A 9,804-nucleotide genomic window follows, 5' to 3' on the forward strand; every position below is an offset into this window, starting at 1 on the left:
GTACTACATCCTTTTACTTAAGGTGGTAGGAAAGGCATGCTGTCCACAAAAGTCTCCCCTTGGACAGAGAAGGTGGGCGGGTGGCCCCGACATGTGCCCTTGAAAGGCAGAAATTGGATTTGGCTAACTTGACACGCACACAGCTGTTGCCGAATATGACAAGAAATCTACCAACTCTGACTGTCCCTCTGTTCTGACCTGGTATTTTCCACTTGTCTCCTGACTTAAATTGTTAATTCAGGAGGTGGCCATTTTATAATCCTGTTAGATTATAAATGTGTAAAACTTGTCTTTCACATGCCAGCAGGTTAAAGCTTTTATACTTTTAAATTGCCTTTGGACATAAAGCTATGAAATAGGTGATCAGGTATTTTTTTTTCTTTTTTCTTTTTCTTTCCTTTTTAACCTTCATGGCAGTGACCCACACAAGTGAGTGGCTTACCCAAATTATTAGGCTCTATGCCACCGAAAAAATTGTTCTGATCCTCTAAGATTTTCAAAACTCATTTTTCCCCACCTCTTTTGGAAGTTTTCATCACTGTTACAGACATAGTAACTATTTATTAAATCTATTTGGAGCTAGAAGCTGAAAGAAGAATATTTGAACTAGACCGAGGCAAAGAGTACATTAGTAGCAAAACGAGACTGGCTACGTGCCTAAGCGTCAGACCTTTAATCAGTTACTAAACACAACAATGATGCAGTAGTGGCCGCCAGCAGGGACCACAATAGTAGTTATCTGAGAACGCCACGGAGCATGCACAGGGAGAGAAGAGAAGAAATGCTGAAGGAGAATGGAGATGACTCCTTCCGGCTTGCTTGTCTAAGGGGTGTCTAAACAAAGAACACAAGAAACGAAGCTGAGCTCCTTTTGTACTCATTTGGGTCTTTATGACCACATACGTGTGAGAAGGACTGCCTTATTGCAAAGTAGAGTCTATTTTGGGTGCACTGTTCAACTGCTCGATAAACACTTCTTGCTGGTAATATTTCCCCTATTATCCTCACAAATTAGAAAATAGAGGTTTTTGAGGATTTGTACTTTTATATCTATTGCAAACAGACCTGGGAAAAAGTTAACACTGTTTTAACTTTATGGTCATAAAAGTTAAATAGGTATTGTACATTATTATGTTAAGTCATATAATTAGGTGTGAACTGATACACAGCCTCATTCCTGCACTTACCTCGGTATCAAATGCTCAGGCCGGTAGGGGGCGCTGATGCACACCTCCCTCTATTAGGGATTTAGGGCAGGGTTTCAAGGCAACTAACTCCTGAATCTCCAAAGGAGTTTAAGTGGCTGTAACGAACTTTAGTTGCTTAGGGAATGACCAGTAAACAAGTTATTTTCTGGTTTAGAAATAAATTCTGTGACAGTTGAATCTTGGACTGGAGATACGCAAACCTAGCTTCTGTGGTGCCTAGCCATACCAGGACACTAATAAAACTTCTTAAAACCAAACAAATTCAACTGGTATTTATTTTCTTTTAAATTACTCTGAGCCACCCCCCCCCCATCCCTACTGGGAAAAGTTACAGATATTCCCTTATGTCAGTCATTCATTGCAATCTATGTACTTCTTCCAATATGTGCTGTCTTGCCTTCACCTTGAGATTGCTTCCCCCTTCCCTGTTCTGCCATGTTATGTATGTTCTACTATCATATTATTATTATTTTTTAATCTGAATTGCAAGGCCATAGGCTCTTATAATTCTTCTTCATACACACTTCATTTTGATGAACCTTTCCCCACCCCTCTTTACCCCCTTCTCTGTCACTCAATTTGATATATTTCTACAATATCCTATTGCACATACCAGAAGTTTACATTTCCAAAACCAGGAAGCAATAAACAAATAAACTAAAACCATGACACTCAGATCTATGGAAAAATGCTTGGAGTCTGAAAGACAGAAATATGTCAAGACTTGAGTCCTCGTGTTGCTGGATACAAATGGGAAAATTCTGTCTTGGTGGCAAAACATCGCTTGGCCCCAGCGTTTGTGGGAGTTTTAATCATGCACAGCTTTCCTTCTTGGCTCCATACATCTTTCTGCTTCACCCGCTATGTGAAGCAGGGGCAACACCCACTAGTTGTTCATAACTAGAACAGAGCTTAGGGAAACAAGTCTCAGAAGGGGGAAAATGGAATGCTTCAACTTTCCCTAGCAACTCTGGTTTGTTTCACTCTTTAGGGCCCCATTGATTCCTGGGGGTGTGGAATTTTAAAGATTTATCTTATGTTCTTCATCACTGCCTGGATGTTTCAGACTTGAAGGGTCATATGCTGTCCCCACTGCTCAGGTAACATTAATAATTAGTGTTTGAGAATCTAATTTTCCTTGTATTGATGGACTATAATGAAAATAAATCAGCAGGCAATTTTAATTATTCCTGATGTCCCCTTAAATCCTCACCTGCTTAATTCCAGTTAGTCAGCAAGGTTCTCCTTGTTGTTTTGCTCCAGGAGGAGGCCTTGGAGATTAAAAGCCACAGAAACTTTTAGAGTTTATTTTTCTCTTTGAGTTTTGGGTACAACACTAGGATACCATTAATGCCTCCCCCCACACACACACAAAAAGGACCAGGATGCTACTGCCACAACTGTTGGCTCTTGGTTTCCACCTCAGAATTGGAAGGAGAATATACTATGTCCCTAGTGGCAGGATATCCATGAGACATGACTGTAAAGAGATAGGATGCACTGTGAGGAGAAATGGGGTTAAGATTTTAGTTTTCATGAACCAGTTATGTGTGGGTATGTTGGGATTCTATAATTTCATTGTGTAAATGGTTACTAATTGGTTAAAAGTGTTGAAACCAAGAAAATATGAAAGAAGAATTCATTTTTCTTAAATATATGTTACAGTTGGAGAAAATTCAAAAATAAAGTGTGACCAAATGCAGCTACTTTTATTTAAACAAGTAAAGCATATGTCAACCTAAAATTTGGACTTGCCTGTAGTAACAGGATGGAGACAATGCATACAACAGCTGAAGGGGAGAGATGTGTTAGGATAGAACAGGAGAGAAAAGACGGGAGGTTATAACAGAGTTAGAGAGAAGACATGGTACTCTAGGGAGAGAGAGAGAGGGAAAGAGAAAATAGTGCAATAAATGGGGGTTAGATATGAGGCATTGGAAAAAGTGAATAGGAGAGGCCAGAAGGAATGGGTGGACTACAGAGGTGGCTGTTATAAGTATTTTCCTGCCAGCCTCGTCCCAGAGCCATGTCAGTCCCAAATAACACACAGAGACGTTGTATTAATTATGAATCTGTCGGCCAGTTACTATCATTTTTTTATTGGCTAGGTCTGTCTAAATATTAACCCATTTCTATCAATCTAAGTATTTCCATGTAGTCTTATCTTACTGCAGAGAGGGGTCTGGACTTTTCCCTCAAGTCCCTACATCTTGACTCCCTTCCACTACAACTTCCAGAATCCTCCTTGTCTCCTAGTCTCACCTATCTTGCTTTTCTATTGGCAAACAGGGCTTTATTCACTATCCAATAAGAGAAACATATTTACAGAATGACTTCTCCCATGAGTGAACCAATACGGGAACTGAGTAGCTGAAGCAAAGTAGAAGACAGCAAGCATAGATAAGGAAGAAAGATAAGGTAGCAAGAAGTCACTGCTCTGGGACAGTGAGCCAGGATGTGTAAGAAGATACGTGAAAGTGGCAGGACAGAACAAAATAGCTGAAGAGGAAAGATGGCATGGGCCCAAATAACTGGACAGTAGAGATAAGACTAGATACAATGCTCCAAACCAAGAGATGACATAGGATCCAACAATGCAATGGGAGAGACAAGGATGTGTGGTTTGGTCTGGAAAATAAAAACAGGACAGAAGACACAATTTATGTAGTAATTCAACTGGACAAGACTGGAAGCAAGAGCTGAACAGGAAAAAAGCATTCAAGCATCAGGTAGTTAATCTAAATGTCAAGGATAGAACAAGGAAGATCCCAAGCATGCACATATGGGGCTTTCATTTTCATGTGGCAGAAATATATCATCTGTACTTACAGTGAGTAATAGAAAAAGAAACACACAGCTGGGAGATAAGAACCTTTCTTTAAATTTTTTATTTTAATTGTGTGGGTGTTTTGCCTGCATGTGTACCATGTGTGTGATTAGTGCCCACAGAAACCATACGACTATATCAGATTTCCTGAAATTGGAGTTAGAGATGGTTGCAGGGTGTCATGTGGGTGCTTGGAACTGAAATCAGGTCCTCTGGAAGAGACATTATCTCTATAGCCTGAGTTATGAATTATTCTTCAGAGTGTATTAAGATTTTCTTAAAGAAACATAATTCGAGCTGAAACTTTGAAGATGATTAAGCCTTAATTTCTATTTTAGTTACTTTTCTATTGCTGGGATAACATCCCAATGGCCAAAGTAATTTATAAAATAAAGGATTTAATTTGGCTAATGGTTTCTGAGGGTTAGAGTCCATGATGCTGGAGTGAAGGAAGAGCTGAGAGCTCACATCTTGATCCACAATCATTGGGCAGAGAGAACTAACTGGGAACGGCATTGACTTTTGAAACCTCAAAGCCCATCTCCTGTGACACACCTCCTCCAACAAGGCCATACCTCCTAATCCTTCCCAAACATTTCTGTCAGCTGGTGGCCAAGCATTTGAATATATGAGCCTATTCCATCCATTCTTGTTCAAGCAATCGCAGTTTGTTAAAGACATGGAGGTAAGAGATGATGAAGGGTTCTTGAAGCTGAAGAACAATGATGTGCTAAGACCCTAAGCCACAGACCTGAAAAGTTGATATAGCTGAGTCATAAAGTGGGAAGAGGAGGGTATCACCAGTGAAGCTTGTAAATCAGTCAAGGACCACCTTTGAGATTCTGGTGTTTTTTTTTATAAAAAGCAAAGGGATGGTTTTTTAAACTAGAAAGTGATATCATCAGATCTCTGTCTGGAGTTGTGAATGTCTGAAACTTGGGGTGGTAGCACAGGTATGTGACAGAGTAGATAGTAAGGGATGGTAGTTTGAAAAAGATGGCAGCAAAGATAGATGTTGGTGAGCTTCTAAATTGTTTAGGAAAGACCTGTGGCTTGAATAAAAAATCTTCCCTACAGGCTCATGCATTTGAAAATTTAGTCTCCAGGGAGTGGCACTATTTGAGAGGTTATTGAACTTTTAGGATGTAGAGACCTGCTGAGGATGTACAGCCCTGGAGATGGGCTTTGAGAGTTTATGGTCTAGTCCCACTTCCAATTCACTCAGTTTCCTGATGTACTGACAAAAGGTGCTCAGCCAGTTTCCTACTCTAGCTGCCCATTTTATGTGGTCCCCACTATTATGGACTCTTAACTCTCTGAAAAAGCAAAATAGACTTTCTCCTTAAAGGTGACTCTGGTCATGGTATTCTGTCATGGCAATAGAAAACTAACTAATATAGAACTTGGTTTATTGGGTATGAAAAAAAAATGAAAACCATAAAGATGTCAGGGCTGATCCCCAGATTTTGAGCATGAGCAACTGTTGTCATCCACTGTGATAGGAAATGGTATCAGATACAATCATGTTTTGAAGAAAATTGAAGAAGGACATGAATTCATTTTGTCTATTTCAGGTTTGAAGTGAGTGTTAGCAGAAATTGACCTGGAACTCAGAGGAAGAAAGAATTAGGCTTGGGATATAAATTCAGAGTTCACAGGGTATGGATGGTGCTAGAAGCCAAGAGAATGTATGAAGTCATATGGGGAGAAAATGAAAGTGAAAATGGAGGTGCCTTTGCAGCATCACTTCTGTCCTGAGACATAGAGTATGATGCCCACTAAAACACTGAAAGAATTTGGTTGTGTGTGGTGTTGTCATGTATCATCTATGGGGCTGATGCCACAAATTGCTTTAAAGTATAAAGATGGGCAGAATCTTTCTTGGAACATATGCTTGTAATTACTACTTAAAAGATATATTTTACCTTGTGAAAGTAACAGCATTCAGCCAATACTCATACTGGAAAAATGAAGGCTAATTTTTACTCGTATAGGTTTGAAAACAATCTACAGGGGAAGGGGAATAGTATCCAGGACACATCCTATTGCCTTTTCCAATTTAATCTCATTATATTGATTCTTCTGAGTGGCAATAGAGTGGATATAGACCCTAGAAACAGGACCTGGTTCAAACAGCTCAAATTACTTGTATAAAAGGAAAAAAAATTACCATTTCACTGAGTTATTGTAAGAAGAGAACCTTTGATAAAGCATGCAGGAGAGTGCCTGTTGTATAGTAAGACTATAGCAGCATTCATTCCCATACTAATTAGTCAGTCACCCCATATCAACCCATTAACACATTAAATTATGTCATATTTGTGATTTTTTTTAAGGGGAAAAGCCTAAAATGTGACTTGAGTCTATCATGCTGAGTTTCCAGGAGCATCTGGAGATTTGGTAAAGAAAGATTAAACTGACAAGGGAGAGAGAAGAGATGTCCAGAGACACAAAGGTAACTAGAGAAGATTGGAGTCTTAGAAATCAGAGGAAGAGAACATTCCAAAAGGAAAAGATGGTCAGAGGCATTCTATCTCAGTGAGAAAAGCCAAATTAATTAAGGGCACAGTGTTTGTTTCAGAATAAGAAGTCACTAAGGATCGTGGGACATCACTAAAAGAGAATAAAGGGAGCAAAAGCTAGGAGAACAAGAGTCAGAGAGTAAGGGAACATAAGGAGATGAATATGCTATATTGTGCATAGATGCTCAGAGAGGAAAGTTGAGAAAATAGACAACAGCTGGAGGTAGGAGAATCCAAAAGAATTGAGTAAATTTGAAGAGGTCTGGGAAGAGAATGGAAAAGAAAGATACTCCATTGCATAAAATCGCCGGGAAGGGTAGAGGAATGGGTTTAGTGCCAAGGAGAGTAGGTGGCTCTGCATGGAGAGTAGACCTCCTTATATGAAAGGAGAACATGGCAGTACAAACACTTCCTGGCATTCATTTGCATTTTTTAATTTAAAATACTTTATTGATAGTTATTGACACTCAGGGTATACAGGTTTGTATATATAAAATGAACTATATATAATTTATGTCTCAGTGATTGCCACAATCTAATTGATATGCTTATCATCACACATGCTGCACATTAAATCTTGAGAACATAGTTATCTCTTGAGAGCTTTATTCCCTCTCCCTAGCATTTGTCCATTTCCATAACTCTCAGTTCCTGGAAATCACCATTATATTCTCTGCTTCTATGAGTTTGACATTTTAGATTCCACATGAAAGTGAGATCATGAAATGTGTGTCTAGCCTATTAGACTTGGCATAATGTTCTGTGTTGAATAATTGTAGCTACAAGTGGCAAGATCTACTTTTTAATGACTTGGTGTGTTGTATCTAGAACAATGTTTCTTGATTTTTTTTGCCTTTTCACCAGTAATTGTTTACACAACACTAAATATCCACCTACATAAAACAGACATACAATTCAAATATATAGCTAAAACCTATTATGCTATTGGTGCCACATTGTACATATGTTTTTACTGTATGTATATTAACAAACTATTGCAACTGTAGCTATTTTTAGTACTTTTATATTTTAGCTGATTTTAGAATTAAAAGTTATTTAATCATTATACTATTGAGATATTCAAGTGAGGAGTGGTTGCTCACACTTTTAATCACATCACTAGAGAGACTGACATAGGATAACTACAAGCTTGGCAAAGTAAACTTGGGCCACAGTATGAGACCCTGTCTCAGGAAACAAACACAAACACAAGCAAGCAACATTAGGATTTTCTGAATTGACTGTATATTTACCTTAAGCGGTGAGTTTGTCTCCATGTTTTGGATTAGAGTTCTTTAATTTCAATGTGAAGGACTCTCTTCATTATTTCTTGTAAAATAACTCTTACAGTGATGAATTCTTTCAACTCTTGTCTACCTACAAAAAGTCTTTTTTTAAAAAAAAAAAAGAATAAAGAAAAATCTTTCTTTCCACTCAGTTCTGAAGGATGGTGTTTCTGTCTACCATAGTCTTGGCTGGTAGTTTTTTTTAGAACTCCGAGTATTTGACTCCCTCTGTTTCTGATTTGTGGAGAAGTTCTCTGTTAGCCTCCTATAGATTTCCTCCTACAGGTCCCCAAGAAATAAGTCACTTTTCTCCTGATGCTTTTAAAATTGTTGGCAATCTAATCATGATGTATCTTATGGCTTCCTTTGGGTTACCCTTTCTTGGGATCCTTCAACTTTAATGGTTCTGGATCTATATCTCTCCAAAGATTTGGAGAAATTTATCCAGTGTTTCTTCAAATTAGCTTTTTGTTCCCCTTTCTCATTCATGGCACATGTATTTATATGCTTGATGAGGTCCCATGATCCCTTATGCTTTCTTCATTCTCTTTTACTTTTTCACTTATACCTGGATACGTTCAAGTGCTGTATCTTGGAGTTCACTAGTTTTTCTTTTCTTCCAGTTCTATCTATCCTTGTGTTTTGAGGTAAGTTCACTAAAGGACACACACCAACAGCCATCCTAGCTTTAGACTTTATCAGGAGGGATTCACTTCTTACCAGCATTTCACAGCTTCTCTGTAGCAAATTAATTGCTGTATGGAGAAAAGGCTGGGGCACTTCTTTTTTCGTGTGTCCAGATCTTTTCTTTTCTTTTCTTTTCTTTTTTTTTTCTTTTTGTCCCTTTTACACAGACTATGAGATCGTTTGTTCAGGTCAAAGAGGAAAATAGGGTTTTAAGGAGACTGGAGATTTTAAATAAGGAGCAATTTTTAAAAGGGATCTAAGAAGTTTACTATATGACCCTAGCACTGAGGGGTTAGTATGCATGAATTTATAATGGTACCATTTTCTCATGAATGTGGGGAAGGCAACCACAAGAGTTGTCGCAGTAACTGTCTTTCTACTTGGGTTTAAATGGAGAGGGAACAGAGAATGAGAAAGGAGTTTAGAGACAGGCCAACAAAGTGGTCATAAAAGCCAGCGGATGGCACAATGGATTTGTGGAACAGGTGAACAGCATGAGCCTCAAGGAAAAACTAGAGGGACAAGAGTGCTGGGAAGTTGTCTTGTATGTTTACATAACAATACCAATTTAAAAAGCAGAGGCCATTAATTAGATTTTTAAAAATAATGCAAGTTGCATGTCGTAAGACAGTAGTCCTCAAGCACTGAATGTAGCACTAGCAATTGATAGAGGTATTTTTTCTAGCTAAAGATAAATAAGAAGATTGGGAGGGGGGAGAAGGAAAGGGAAGTGTGAGGGGGGAGAAAAAGATAGATATGCAAGAAAATGGAATAAGAGAACAGAGGGGCGGGAGAGAGCACGTGCAGATTTCAACTTAAGCTAATGGGTGGGATAGTGTCAATGGTATATAGAAATCTTGTGTTTTCAGGCACTGTCAGAATTAAGTGAAGGTTCAGCTAATATTTTCCAGCACAGCAGGGTCCTTTGCTCCCATCCTGCCTCTTTGCTAACATCTGTCCACTTATCTATCCATCCCCTGCCTCAAGTAAGTAAAGAGCTAGGTGGAATGGCAATGTGAGTATGACATGAAGTATTAACCTTTGGCAGAGAATTGGATAGTAAGGACTGTCAAATCTACTTTGTAAATTATTTTCAAGGTCTAGAGGTGTTGCACAATTTAACCTACTGGGTAACAAGTTTAAAAATGCTTCATTGTGTGTTGTTCCTTTTTAACTGGCTATATTTTGTTCTCAAAAGACCTTAGTTAAACTTCTGATAAAGACATTTACTATTTTATTTATTCACTATCTGCTGAAATTGACCTAAATAGAAG

Source organism: Phodopus roborovskii, unplaced genomic scaffold (assembly GCF_943737965.1).
Source record: "Phodopus roborovskii unplaced genomic scaffold, PHOROB, whole genome shotgun sequence".
NCBI classification, from domain to species: domain Eukaryota; kingdom Metazoa; phylum Chordata; class Mammalia; order Rodentia; family Cricetidae; genus Phodopus; species Phodopus roborovskii.